General features: G+C 37.8%; 1 protein-coding gene across 2 annotated transcripts in view; it reads left to right on the plus strand.

Moving 5' to 3' along the window:
- The first annotated feature begins 1,588 nt into the window (after positions 1–1,588).
- st6gal1 (ST6 beta-galactosamide alpha-2,6-sialyltranferase 1) overlaps positions 1,589–14,321 on the plus strand; it is a 115,590-nt gene continuing 102,857 nt past the window's right edge. For both annotated transcript variants that reach the window (XM_039747378.1, XM_039747379.1), the window contains exon 1: positions 1,589–2,048. The gene's annotated coding sequence lies outside the window, so the exon portion shown is untranslated. The remainder of the gene's footprint in view (positions 2,049–14,321) is intronic.

A 14,321-nucleotide genomic window follows, 5' to 3' on the forward strand; every position in this document is an offset into this window, starting at 1 on the left:
CAAGTATCTGGGGAAATCTTTGGTAACAAAATAAAGTTTGATTTTAACTCGAAGCAAATTTGCAAAAAGGGCAGTCACGACTTTCTTGGGAAACTCAACTGTTTTTAAAGTGGACACAATCATAATATTTTATTATGTACAAGTTTTTTTTAATCCATAATCACATTTACCTTTATCTGTTGGTTTGACAAGGTCGTGGGGTCCAGCGGCTGTGGGGCATCTGGTAAAGAAAGATTCACGGATCTTGACTTTGCCTACGATGTTGTGATCTGCGCGGAGTCAAAGGAGGATCTGATCGGGGTGCTCGAGAGACTGAGTGAGGAAACTGAGTGTCTGGGCTGGCGAGTATCCTGGATAAAAACCCAATATACGTGCCTTTAATGACCTCTTGGGCATAGCCGCCAGCATATGTGTCTGTTTGTGGAGAGAGTTTCGACCTTTTCGAGAGGTTTACTTACCTTGGCAGTGACATTCATGTCTCTGGTGATTTTTTTACTATGAAATCATTTGACGGATTGGAAAGGGGGTGGTGTGTCACTGGAAAGGGGTTTGTGGCGCTCCCGATATCTATGCAAAAGGACGAAGGTCCAAGTCTTTAGAATCCTGGTTCTTCCTGTCTTGCTAGATAGATAGATATGATATTTTATTAATCCCAAGGGGAAATTCAAATAATCCAGCAGCAGTATACTGATACTCTTTAATTTATTTTATTTTTTTTTTTGTAATAAAAATGCATGTAAAAACAGACAACAACTTTGAATAATGTTAGCATTTACTCCCCCGGGTGGAAAAATATAAAAATCCATGTCTATATGGTTGCGAGACATGTATTTTATCTGGAAAATGGGTATCGTTGGTTTGACTTTGTGTTGAATGAGCGGTTGCTCATGGAGTCCCGAATGAGGCACATTACCTGCATTGTGAGGGAGAGTCAGTTTCAGCACCACGGCCATGTGGCGCGATTACCCGGGGGTGATCCGGCTCGTTAGATCCTCACTATTGGGGACCCCAGTGGCTGGCCAAGGTCAGGGAGTCGACCACGTAACACCTGGCTGTGGCAGATGGAGGGTAATTTCCGGAGGGTGGGACTGGGGGGTTGCCAACCGGGATTTGTTTACTGAGTTGTTTAGTCGTGTAGTGGGTGCGCAACGCACTAGTGCATGCTCCCCAATTTGACTTGCTGTCACGGTGCAGATTTACGTGAAAGAGCGGCAGGTTTAAGATCTCTTTTAATCCTAGAGCTATATGCATTTTAAATTGTTACTTGCTGGGATGCTGCTAAATGTTAAATTCTGTATTATTGTTTTGTGTACTGTTGAAAGAAATTATTCTTTGTTCTAATCTTGGCTGGGTGTTCATCCAGTAACATTGGTTATTAAATATTGTGCATTTGTTTATCTGTTGGATCTGTGAAACAACGTCTTCTGGTTGTTGTACTTTACTGTCGCAAACAAATTTCCCTCTGGGATAACAGTCTGTCTAACCTAGCCTAATTTAGCTTAACAGCGCATCCTGCAAATCTCGTCTCTAAGGGCGTCATCTCCGCGCACACGTTTCCACGAGCGCGCGCGCGCGCTTCCCCGGCAGTAACATAGACCGGCACGCACGCAGCCGTGAGCTCACCCAGACCCTATAGCACACGGTGCTCGGCGCTGTCTTCGAAGGATTTTGAAGCGGTCTCCGCCTCCTAACAGAAGACTGGTCCCGCGTGGACATCTTGTGCTCTACGTGAGACGGCGACCCGGTACTTGTGTCCTTGGGTCAAAGTGATCGCTTTAGGTAGTTTTAAGTTGTGTGTGCGTCACCTGCAGAGTAGTGGAGATGTCGGAGAAACAAAAATAGCCCCTGGGGACAGACCGCTGCATTGCGGTGATGCGACGCGTTTCGTCACAACCTTCCCTCCCAGTCTGATAGACAATCCTCTTAAGAGTTGGAAGGATGGATCGTCTGCGCGAGGCCACGGAGTGCCGAAGAACAACACAAATGGAAGAAACGGGGGAGGAATTTATGTGAACGTGAACTGAAAGCAAAAATTGAGGCGCATTGAGGTAATTATTAATAGTTTTGAAGGTTGGAAGCTGGTAAAATCCCTAAATGACGAGGGTGCCGTATACAGGGGAGAGTTACAGTGATGGGCATATTCAACATGTGAATGCTATTAAAAGACTTAAGACAATTTAACGGCTGAAAGCGAAATAAAATGGGTAATATTGTGTGCGCGCGGGGGCGTGAAGTATTTGTAGACGAATGTGGTAGCAGGCGCGCGCCCGTGACTGCATGTGACTGCATGTACGTGTATAGCGAATGTGTAAATGTATGGTAGCATACCTGAAAACTGTAATGAACTTAAACACGATGCCAGGATTTTTTTTTTGTTTTGCTTAGGTGGAAGAATATCCGTCACTGAGCTGCGATGTGAGTTGCAAGTAGTGAGAACATTCATAGTTTTTTTGCCTTTTTTTAATCTTTTCCTCCTTCAGAGTATCTAGTGGGATCCTTGTTAAATATATTCCAGGTAGAGAGTAAAGTAGTGCATTATTTATCCAAGTGGTGTTTTCCATTTGAGTGGAAAGTCTTAATGTATTTCATTATAACATGTAAAGCATGAACATATGTAATTTTAACAATAATGCTGGAAAATCTGAGCAGTACAATAGTGAAATGTGATAAATGCCCAATAAACGGGGATCTTGATTGACCAAAAATCGTCCAAAGATTCTTTTTCTTCTGTCATATCTTTGATCAGGACATTGCCCCCTTTTTTTGGTATTCATGTTGAAAGGGGCCCAGGACAGGGACGGAGCGGCCTTACTGCAGTTAATAAAACAAAAAAGACAGTTTAATTTGGTAAAGTTAAGTACAGGACAACAATTCTTGTCAGGTGCTTTGTGCTCCTGCTTCATGTAAGTAGTATCCAAAGTCTCGATCAAAAACCTTGGGATTTGTGAAGTTGTTCCCATAATAATGTTTCTACATCTGCAAAAGAAATGTGGGGCAGGTTAACTGGCCCTTAGGGTTTATATTAGTATTTCATGTGGTGATCTAGTACGCAGTCTTGTGCCCTGTGTTGCAGGGATAGACTCTAACCACCCCCCCACCCCCCCCATTTCTGAGCTGCAGATTTTTGCATTAAATACAAGGATCCAATGTGAGGGTAAGAATAATCATTAGTTTGCCTTAACAGCTAGCAACTAGTTTTGCAAAAATGTAGCAAAATGAATACATTATACACTAAATATCAAGATATTATGGCTTGTGGGTAAGTTTATGAAATCTGGTAGTCTTCTCAAGCAGGTTGTCCAACTTGCAGGGAAAACTCAGGGATTGGGTGCAGGGTTGGCACTCAAGCCGCTGTTTAAAAACCTCACACCATTCCATTTTAACTAGTGTGGTGTTGAGGTGTCTCCCGCTGCAGGACTGCCTTTAGGTCTTAATTTGGGATGCTGAGGTGGTTCGTCATGCGGTGGGTGTGGCAATGTTGCTGTATTAGTGTATGCCCCCAACCTCCCCTCGTTGTCCTTTTAATGTGCTCAATGGTTTACCCAATGGAAAGAGAGCTACCACCACCACTCTTATTTGTGGTACATGAGTCACTACATTTAACGTATAATTGTGGCTGATTTTGTGGATGGCACACCTGCTGTGTTTCTCATTTCCATGCAAACGTATAAAAGAGAACTTGTTGGGAAAGCTGATGGGGCAACTCTGACCCATAAATACACATTTTGTAGGAAGTGACAAATTAGGTCAAAACAGAAATGAAGACTTGCAGATATAATAATTCATATCACTGAGCTTTTGTTATAGTGATGTGACAAACATATTAAACCTCAAAAGTAATGAATATAATGTACAGATTCTAATTTAGCTCCCTTTTAAGAGGGTTAATGCTACATATATTCTGTAGTTTGTTTGTCACTTTATATCAGGTACCAGTTGTCACTTCTAATGATAAGAAGCCAAAGCACAATAAAAACACAAGTGAAATTCACTCCCTGCTTATAGAAGCTATAAACATCATGCTCTATGGCCTAATGGTTTGACTCCGTATGGCTTGTTCGGCACTGCTTGAAGACTATGCAAATGATCATATACTAAGGACAGCTTTTAGGGACTGGTCTGGCTTATGAGCTGTTTTAGACTTTCAAGAGCCCTTGTCTTGGAACTATGCGTGCAGTTGGCACTGGCATTAGAAATTCAGACTTCCTAAAATCTGGCTATATATCTTTAAATCCTCAGGTTTTAACAGCAGTGGGCTTTCTGAGAAAAGTCACCTACCAGAAGGAATTGACTGGCAGGTCAGGGATATCTTACCCAATCCATCATGCTCACTGTGCTTGAAGCCATAAATGACTGACAGGGTGCTATGTTCAGTTTCTGCAAGGTTTGGTTGTACCTACCAACATAAAAAAAATTGCAGCAGTGTCTGATTTTACTTTTATGATTGTAATTATGGCATCTGACAGCAGTCATATTACAATAAGGGCACCTAGTGAGATGGAACTACTTTAGTTAACCACAAGCAGATACATTCTAATGCCAAGGTGAAACTGACAAATGTTGTGACTTGGTGGCCTGGGTGAACTCCTCAAATACAGTTGGTGGTGGCTGAAAACATCAAGTGGGAGACTGCTTTTCCAGCCAGTTAAGAATTGCAACAATGTGATTGCATATATATGGATGATGCTAATGAATTCCATGTATGGTTGATTCAGGGTGGCAAACAGGAGGGGTTGGAGGCATGTTCATTTTTGCACATTTACAAGAAGATTCTAATTTTTAAAGGTGAATTGTGCAGAAATGTGCATATGCCAGAGTTTACAAATTATAAATGTCAGTCAGTCATCATCCATCCCACTATATCCTAACACAGGGTCATGGGGGTCTGCTGGAGCCAATCCCAGCCAACACAGGGCACAAGGCAGGAACAACTCCTGAGCAGGGCACGCACTCACACACACACACACACACACACACACACATACCCACACACCAAACACACACTATGGACAATTTAGGATTGCCAATGCACCTAACCTGCATGTCTTTGGACTGTGGGAGGAAACCGGAGTACCTGGAGGAAACCCACGGAGACACGGGGAGAACATGCAAAATCCATGCAGGGAGCACCCACCCGGGAAGCGAACATTATAAATGTATATTATATAATTTCATTCTCAAATCCATGCAGAGTTTTATAAAGAAGACCCTTGGAGTCTAGTATAGCTGATATATTTCATAAAAAAATCTTAAAACAGTTTACAGATTACATTTTAGTGCTTTAAAATTCATTATAATCTACCATCAAGACTGCTCATTCCAATAAATGATCAGAGGGACAACAGGAGTTTTAAATATAAAAAAAAGTTACTAACTAATCAAATTCTTGTTCCTTTAAGAAGAGGGAAGAAAGCCAGAGTCTCTGGTGAATAGCTTATGCGGACATGGGGAGAACATGTAAACTCCATTCAAGCTGTAATTGGGTTGGGGTTTAAACACGGGGAACATGAGGTGTGAGACAGCAGAGCTGAACACCACCCTGATGTGTCATCTTTTGAAGAAAACGTTAATGTTTAGTGTGCATTCTTCAACTACTTTCTCATAGATTATTAAATGTAATGGGGGGGAGGGGGGGGGCTGTTAAAATAACAAAAAAATCTGTCTGATCTCATCATATTCATGTGTATAAAGGCAAACACTAAACATACTGTGAATCACAGGGTATTTGTTAAGATTAATCGTGATACCTGAATTTATGTGTCATGCACACAAATTAGAAATTTACTAAGGGATACCCAATTAGTACATAACAGGCTGGAATGTCAATAAGCTGCTTTCAGATACATTTGTTATAATCCCATTTGTCATAAATTGTTGCAAATTTAGACCATTATCTTTGGAGGAAAAATAAAAAATTTCTGAACAATGATTTCCCCTTTCAGGGCTTGAATTTCATGTTTGACAGAGAGGGGAAATTCCATTTGATGTCACAATAATGCGGGTAGCTCAGCATGTGGTTTATGAAGAATGGTGTGATCATCATGGACTACCTGATTTATCGTAACATTCACTGAGATTTTCTCACCAGTAATTTGAAATTTAATGCTGATCATAATCAATGCTAAAAATAAAAGTGTAAATATTATTTCATTATCATGAATTACTGAACACCAAGGTAGTTCAGGATATTTTCATTTACAAAAAGTCTTTTTTTAACAATACATTTTTAAAACTAGGTTTGTCAGGAGCAATTTTGTCTGGTTTGTGACATTTACCTTTTGTGAAAATTAGCTTTGCATCAATATATGGAGAAGACATTAGTTGGTTAATAATACTTAAGAAAAATATTTAATGGACTAGTTTGACTAATTTAAATTTCAATAATCCCAAACATCTGATTCTTCAATAGTCTAAATCACTCCCTTTATTAGATTTGTCCTAAAGCTACCTTTTGTGAAATCTAACTTGCCAATTTAAAATTATTATTATTTCAGCCTGGGCGGCTCGGTGGCGCAGTGGGTAGTGCTGCTGCCTTACAGTTAGGAGACCTGTGTTTGCTTCCCGGGTCCTCCCTGTGTGGAGTTTGCATGTTCTCCCTGTGTCTGTGCGCATTTCCTCTGGGTGCTCCGATTTCCTCCCACAGTCCAAAAACATGCAGGTTAGGTGCATTGGTGATTCTAAATTGTCCATAGTTTGTGTACCCTGCAGTGGGCTGGCACCCAGCCCGGGGTTTGTTCCTGCCTTGTACCCTATGCTGGCTGGGATTGGCTCCAGCGTGACCCTGTGTTAGGATATTGTGGGTTGGAAAATGACTGACTGATGTTATTTCAATGTTATTTCAACCTTTGTTGTACTGTTTCCTTACATAAGTGATCAGGCTTTGTTATTGTGATCAGCTTGTGCCTATGTATTAATCCAGAATTGTTTTATGCGCATTCACTGTGTTAGTTGCATTTTAGCTGTTGTACAATCAAATTTCTTTGATTTAAATAAAAAAAAAGTTAATAATTGTTTAGACTTGGAATCACATGAAGAGATGCCTGTGTGTTGTTAGTATCTATTTATTTTGTTTGAAAATTGATTTATGGATATAGAGATAGGTAAGGCACTCTTCTAACTGCCGCTATCATGCTAGGAGGTACTGCATGAAGTGAGTTGTTAAGGTGACTACTCCTTAGCTGATAGAACAAGCATGTCTAAACTTGTCTTTTTGGATTAGATAACGTAGTGGCGTGCATATAGGAGCACTTAAGTATACCAGTGTAGGTTTGGTTCTTGCCTTGTGTCCGGAAAGGCTCTACATTCCTGCCCCAGTAACATAGTCAAAAGAAATTCTGGAAATGGATGATTGTACTAGAACTGTACCATTCCTAATCCTGATATCATGACTTTGCTTTATTCTTATAATTGTTCTAATTTATCAGTAATCAAAATTGCTAAATGACACACAAGTAAAGCTTTATAAGATCCCTGAATCTAATTATGAGTGCTTTACAAGGTTCCATATAATATTAAAGAATGAAATTTATGAAAAATGCATGTCTTTACATTTCTAAGACAAAATCCAGAAATATTAAAATGAATTTATTTTTCCGTTTTATGTGGTATTTGTTAGAGAGAATAAAAAACAAAAGTTACTTCTATGCTTAACCTGTTAATTTCATATTCATGGGTTCAGATTTATCAATGAATGTGACTGTAAGAATGTGCATGAGTGGGATCTGCAGGGGACTGGTAGCCCAATCTAGGATTGGTTCTGGCCTTGTGTAGAATCTGCTATTCTAGGCCTCAGTCCACTGTGGGTCCTGACAACGAGTAAGCAGGATTGAGAATATCACATTTTTATTCTCTAAATCTTCAATTATTTACATATTATTTATACTTTATCAATTCCAGTTTATACAAGGTAGTACAAGACCCTACAGATCCATCTCGTTGGTTGGCTTTGCTTGCATATTCTTCCCATGCCTTAGTGAGTTTTCCTCCCGCATCCCTAATGACATGTATGTTAGGTTAGTTGGTCCTTCCAAACTGTCCCCTGTGTAAGTGAAGGTTTGGGTGGGTGAGTGAGTGTGGGCTGTGTGATAGACTGGGTCCCCAGTGCTGCTGGGATTAGGCTCAGAGTCCCAGGGCCCTGAATTAGATTAAATGAGGTTGAGAATGTTAGATAATTTCTGTTGTCTGTCACAGTTAATGTTGAACAGTGTGGTAGGGGATGGAGTCTGTCTTGTAGTAGCATTGGCAGGAACCAACCCTCTGGAACAGTGCTAATAACTGTGTCACAATTCATGCGTTGCCTTGCTATATCTAAACCAAAGGTGCTTCAGAGTTCAGAAAATGAAAAGTCCTTTCAGAGGTTCTTGACAAGGGGGCTCAGTCTGGGACTCTTCTAAATTAGGCTTTGCCTGCAGGTCAATTTTCAAAATACTTGGTGTTACACATTAGATACTGTCCAGTAGTTCATGGCTTCTGTTGATTAGTAATATGTCATAGATCTCATTCCGTTTTTAATTTTCGAGTTAAGATGGGAGCAGGATGGAGGATTGTTTACTGGTGATTATTGTGGTAAAGCATTTGAGGTTCAGTGGTACCATGATTTTTAAATGAAAATTTTCAGATGATCTCTCATTTTTATTTACTTAGTTTCATTTTTTTGGAAAGTATTATAAAATAAATGATGCTATTGCAATTTGAATGCCTTTTACATCTGCTGATAGATGAAAATGCCATCTTTGCATACATGGACATTGCTGGTACACACAGACAGCATGTATGTTTATGGGATGTTCTTTTTATCTCGCATGTTTTATCTCCTGTTATTTCAATTTATTACTGTGTTGGAAATAATGCCTCTGCGCACTATTAATTTTATAATGATTTGAGATGTATATATGTAATATTTCTTTCAAATTCCATCCATTTTCCAACCCGCTGAATCCGACACAGGGTCAGGGGGGGTTGGCTGGAGCCAATCCCAGCCAACATAGAACACAAGGCAGGAACCAATCCCGTGCAGGGTGCCAACCCACCGCAGGTTTCTTTCAAATTTCAGTTGTAAAATGTGAGAAATGTGTAAAGATTTTCAGTATATAGTTTGATGATCCAATATTTTGGAAAATTCTAATGGTGCTTGCTTTTCTAAAACAAGCAAGTGCTTTGCAGCTGTAGGCTACGTGCATACTCTGGGATTTAATAAAGTTTGTGCTGCAGAAGCCAGAACTGAGTTCTGGTTATTTTACTATTGGATAGACTAAAGTAACAGTCTTTTAATGTGTAGCTGGCCTGGTGCCTTGTCAAGTGCTATTGAAATAGGTTCTGATCCCAGCAACCTTGAAATAGATAAGGTGGGTTGGACGCTGAGCTGTACTGTATATGCAGCAATTATTACTAAATACCCAGTGTGCAGAAATTTAAAAAAGAAATGCCATGTTCTTTAAAACAAATTCACTTAACGTTTGAAGTTTTTTTTAAATTCTTTTAAAAATACAAATATGTATTTGTTTCACAAAAGCCTGTGTCAAATTGGAAACCGAGTTTCAAATAATACAGATCTCATTACTGAGCCAATTAGTTAACCAACTACATGCCTGAATCCCTGTTTAATTTTGCAATATCAGAATACATCTTGGCTACATAGACAGGAATGTAATATGCTAAATGTTTAGGGTATTAGATGAAAATATTTAGCAAACAGGATATATTTTTATTGCCATGAAGTATTTCATCTTCATTTCTTGTGGAAGCTTTAACTTTTAATTATAATGAGCAGTGAAGTAACTCCTTCCTGTGAACATTTGACATTATTTTAAGCAATTGATAATTTATTATGCTATTACTAACCCCTGCTCACAACCTTATTGTGGATGTATATTGGATTTCCTCAATCCTAATCAGATTCTGAGATCACCAGGACAATGCATTTATAAATGTTAGTGCAAAATGCATTATACGTTGAATTTTTTCATTGTTGTAATGGGAAAGCTAAATGAAACTGCAAGCTCAAAATGAAAATAAAATGGCCAATGAACAATAATGAAGTTTAATACCATAACTGATACATGAATATTTTACATTAAAGAATATTGAGAAGGATGCTGTTTTTATTCTTGCTTTTAATGTTTCAGTAGCAGAGTCAGCGTGAAGTGACTGGATATGCTATGTGAACATGTCACTATTGGTGTGAATTAGTGGTTAAAGTAGCTGTCAGACCACGGACACCAAAGTACAAATATTTTGAGAGCACAAGTTAAGAGGGCAAAAGGTGTTTTGCAACGCAGTTGTTTCTTCATTCAACCACCTGCTCAAAATTTCAAGTGAAGTCTTTCACTGGCGCCAACTGAGAAAATCATCTATCAATACCATAGACAAAAAAAGGATTTAAGAAGCTGTGAAGAACACTGGATTCAAAATATGAGTTATTTGAATGCAAATACAGTACTTGCTATGCTGCTGAATGCTATGAAATCAATATATACCCCCACCCCCCCAATAATTTGTCAAACTATCAAAGTGATGAAAGCCCATTAGGCTAAACCAAAAGAATTCGTCAACAGAAGAAATACGAAAAAATATCACACCACTAACTCTCGCTGTTGAATCCAGCTACTCTTAACAACCAGAAAATGTGTAATGCTGACCTTTCTTACTATTACATTGGTAACATCATCCGTCACAATTTCTGGTTTTCCTGTGGTAGCAGCCATGCTAATAGATAACAAACAGTACTAGAAAATGGAGGTGAACTAAGATGTGAAGTATAAGTACGTCTCCTAAAACAGAAAACTAAACAATTTGATTCCACCCATAAAAAAAACAAACTAATAAAATACAGCTGGAGAAAAATTAAAGAGACCAAATCATGACAGAAAATGGTGAAAGCAGGTTCAGGAAGTTGATGGATGTGTTTGTAATTGTAATAGTAAATTTGAATTGAATGCATTCTCTAAACGCATGCAGGCATAAATAGTTAAAAGAAACTTCATCTTGAGAGCTGGGATTACTTTTTGATCATATTTAGCATTAAAGGTTTGTAGTATTTGCAGCTCTTCAGTCATCCAGCAGATTGGTCATGGTAAGTGACTGCCGGATGAAAGTTTCTGGCAGGTGTTAGGTGACATCTTTTTATTTCCATCCTGTCTGGCAGAGAGTTTGTATTTAACTCACTTAGTAATTACTGTATGTCAGACTCTTTACTCATCATTCTTCATTCTTACTGTGATAATGATTCTTTTGCAATATTTTTAATAAGATATTTTATTTTTAATTTCCAGAGTATGTTAAACAACTCATCTTTTCCTGAAAATGAAAACTTTTTACAATTTTCTGAAGTGTGTTGTGTGTGTGTGTTTTTTTTTTTTATTATTTTTTTGTTTTTTTGCCTTGTTTTCTGTAGTTAAAAAGTGCACTATCGTGCAATAATATAGAAAGAAAAGAGTGTGCTGTAATGAGAGGTACAGTTCCAAGAATGTTAAACTGTGCCCTTTTCTCTGAGAGCTGTTTAAAGATTCTGTATTTTATTAACTCCAAGTTTGACTGACTGTTGTCATCAACACACATTTTATTGTACTTGGTCCTATTTTTGGACAGATCTGTTCCATTTTCCATTATATAAATTTCTGGAGATTTCCACAATGGCACAATACTTCTCAAGAAGATCCATCTGATGTTATACATATGTGTGGGTTGAAGATAGTTGGATAGCACAGATCCAATGTTCAGGGTTCAGATCCCATGCCTGGTTTAGGTAAATGTGGATTTTGTATGTTCTTATCGTGTCTCTGGGTTTTTCTGAGCACTCCAGACATTCCCGTCTGATTGTTATAAAGCATCAACTTTTTTACTATATTTATAAAATAGCTGTTATTACAGTTTGCCTTACCATATCAGCAAATAATTAGTCACCAAAAAGTAATAATGTAAATGAGCTGATGCAGGCTGCCAAGAGCTCTTTTGCTCTCTTGTCTCATATGCATTATATCCATATAGCTAGCTCAACTGTCTTGTCTTATTGCCAAAATATCTTTTTCTAAATTAAAAAAGGAACAAAAAGAGTCAATATTTGGGGAAAAACGACTAACAGTTACTGGAGAGAAATACATTTATTCCAGCTGGGAGAAAGTGAGTGTGTGCTGAATGTACAAAAATAATTTATTAGTGAAGAAAGAAAGTAGCTTCTGCAGTGATTTCAAGACCACCCACCCTGACTTCAACTTAAGCTTTTCCCCTGCTTTGATGCTCGCTGTGATAAAATTCAGGGCTTGTCAGGAAATATTATGCTATTACTAACCCCTGCTCACAACCTTATTGTGGATGTATATTGGATTTCCTCAATCCTAATCGGATTCTGAGATCACCAGGACAATGCATTTATAAATGTTAGTGCAAAATGCATTATAAGTTGAATTTTTCATTGTTGTAACAGGAAAGCTCAAGTCACACCTGCTAATTGAAACTGCAAGCTCAAAATGAAAATAAAATGGCCAATGAACAATAATGAAGTTTAATACCATAACTGATACACGAATAATTTACATCAAAGAATATTAAGAAGGATGCTGTTTTTATTTTTGCTTTTAATGGTTCAGTAGCAGAGTCAGCGTGAAGTGACTGGATATGCTATGTGAACATGTCACTATTGATGTGAATTAGTGGTTAAAGTAGCTGTCAGACCACGCACACCAAAGTACAAATATTTTGAGAGCACAAGTTAAGAGGGCAAAGGGTGTTTTGCAACACAGTTGTTTCTTCATCCAACCACCTGCTCAAAATTTTAAGTGAAGTCTTTCACTGGTGCCAACTGAGAAAATCATCTATCTATACCATAGACAAATAAAGGGTTTAAGAAGCTGTGAAGAACACTGGATTCAAAATCTGAGTTATTTGAATGCAAATACAGAAATACAGTACTTGCTATGCTGCTGAATGTTATGAAATCAATATATACCCCCAATAATTAAAGTTAAGTTATTCAAGAAGACTTATAAAATTCATTTTAACAATTTTTGGCTCATTGTATACAAATGATTAGACACATTAGGACAAATAATTGAGCACCCATCATTGACCAGCACCTGCATCACACTGTCAACTTATTGGCTTGACTCCACTTTTGTCGTTAGAATGAAAAATGTTATTTGAATTACTTTCATTTCCCCTTTTCAAAAAAAGTCACTTTACAGGTGAAAGGGTAAATTAGGAAATGGATGTGAGAAAGTGATAAATGTAAGCAGACTGAAAAGACTAAATCTCCTTACATAATTTCTGATGATGTTAAAACCTTTGTGATTGAAAACATAATTAAAAATGCCTGGGACAAGTTACGTGTGTGTTTTCATCATAAAAAATGGCCTCTCAACTGGTTTTATTTTAATAATCTGGCCCCTACTCAAAGCTAACTGGACAGCCCTGTCTTAAAGCTATGCAAACTGTCCATTGTCATGTGAACAGCTACGGTCATGAGTCTAACTAGGGGATTTCTGTAGCAACAGATGCCTTATGTCATCTATGGACGTTACTTTTATTTTTTATTGAAAACAGTTGGCTATCATCAAAGCCTAAATTTCATTTGACAGGGGTATTTCCCTCATACTACAGACTGGCTTTTTAAAGAAATATTATCATCATGGAATACCAGATTTAAAATATACTCAAGCTACATTTATTAACTGACATTTTCTATTTGGTAATTAAAATATAAATACTGCTTACATTAATGAAAAAATATTTCAGACATTCGGACATATCAGTACCACATCAAATAGAATTGTTCATAATATGTCAGGTTATAACATCTCATTTATAAAAGCTCTTTTTTAAAGCTGTTGTGCAAAATCAAGTTTGTTAACAAGCCATTTTGCCTGATTTTGGACATTTGTTAATGTGAGATTGGAAACATTGGCTAGTTAAATATGCTTGCTAAAAAGTAAAATTTTATGGATAGCCAAAGTAATTAAAATTTCATTAGTCCCAAAATCCCAGGGCCTCATTTATACATCTTTGTGTGGATTTCAGTGTGAAAATTTGTGCACATCCAAAAAACAGGAAAATGCTTTCTCCAAAAAAATAAAGAGATTTATAAAATATGGTGGACACAAATTTCTACACTATTTACCCTTTATTAAATTAATCAGTTTGTAAATATGTGTATGTTGATACACCTAGAAAGCCACGCCAAAGCATCCATATATGGAGCATGCTAATCAGCCTCATACATATGCAGTCACAATGCTGCAGAACTTAATTGAGTGGTATTCTCTGGTTGTATTCGCAAATGAGAGCCCAAGATTATGAGTGGCATTATGGTGCCATATATCTTTGTCCTA

This window comes from Polypterus senegalus, chromosome 3 (genome assembly GCF_016835505.1).
Source record: "Polypterus senegalus isolate Bchr_013 chromosome 3, ASM1683550v1, whole genome shotgun sequence".
NCBI classification, from domain to species: Eukaryota; Metazoa; Chordata; class Cladistia; order Polypteriformes; family Polypteridae; genus Polypterus; species Polypterus senegalus.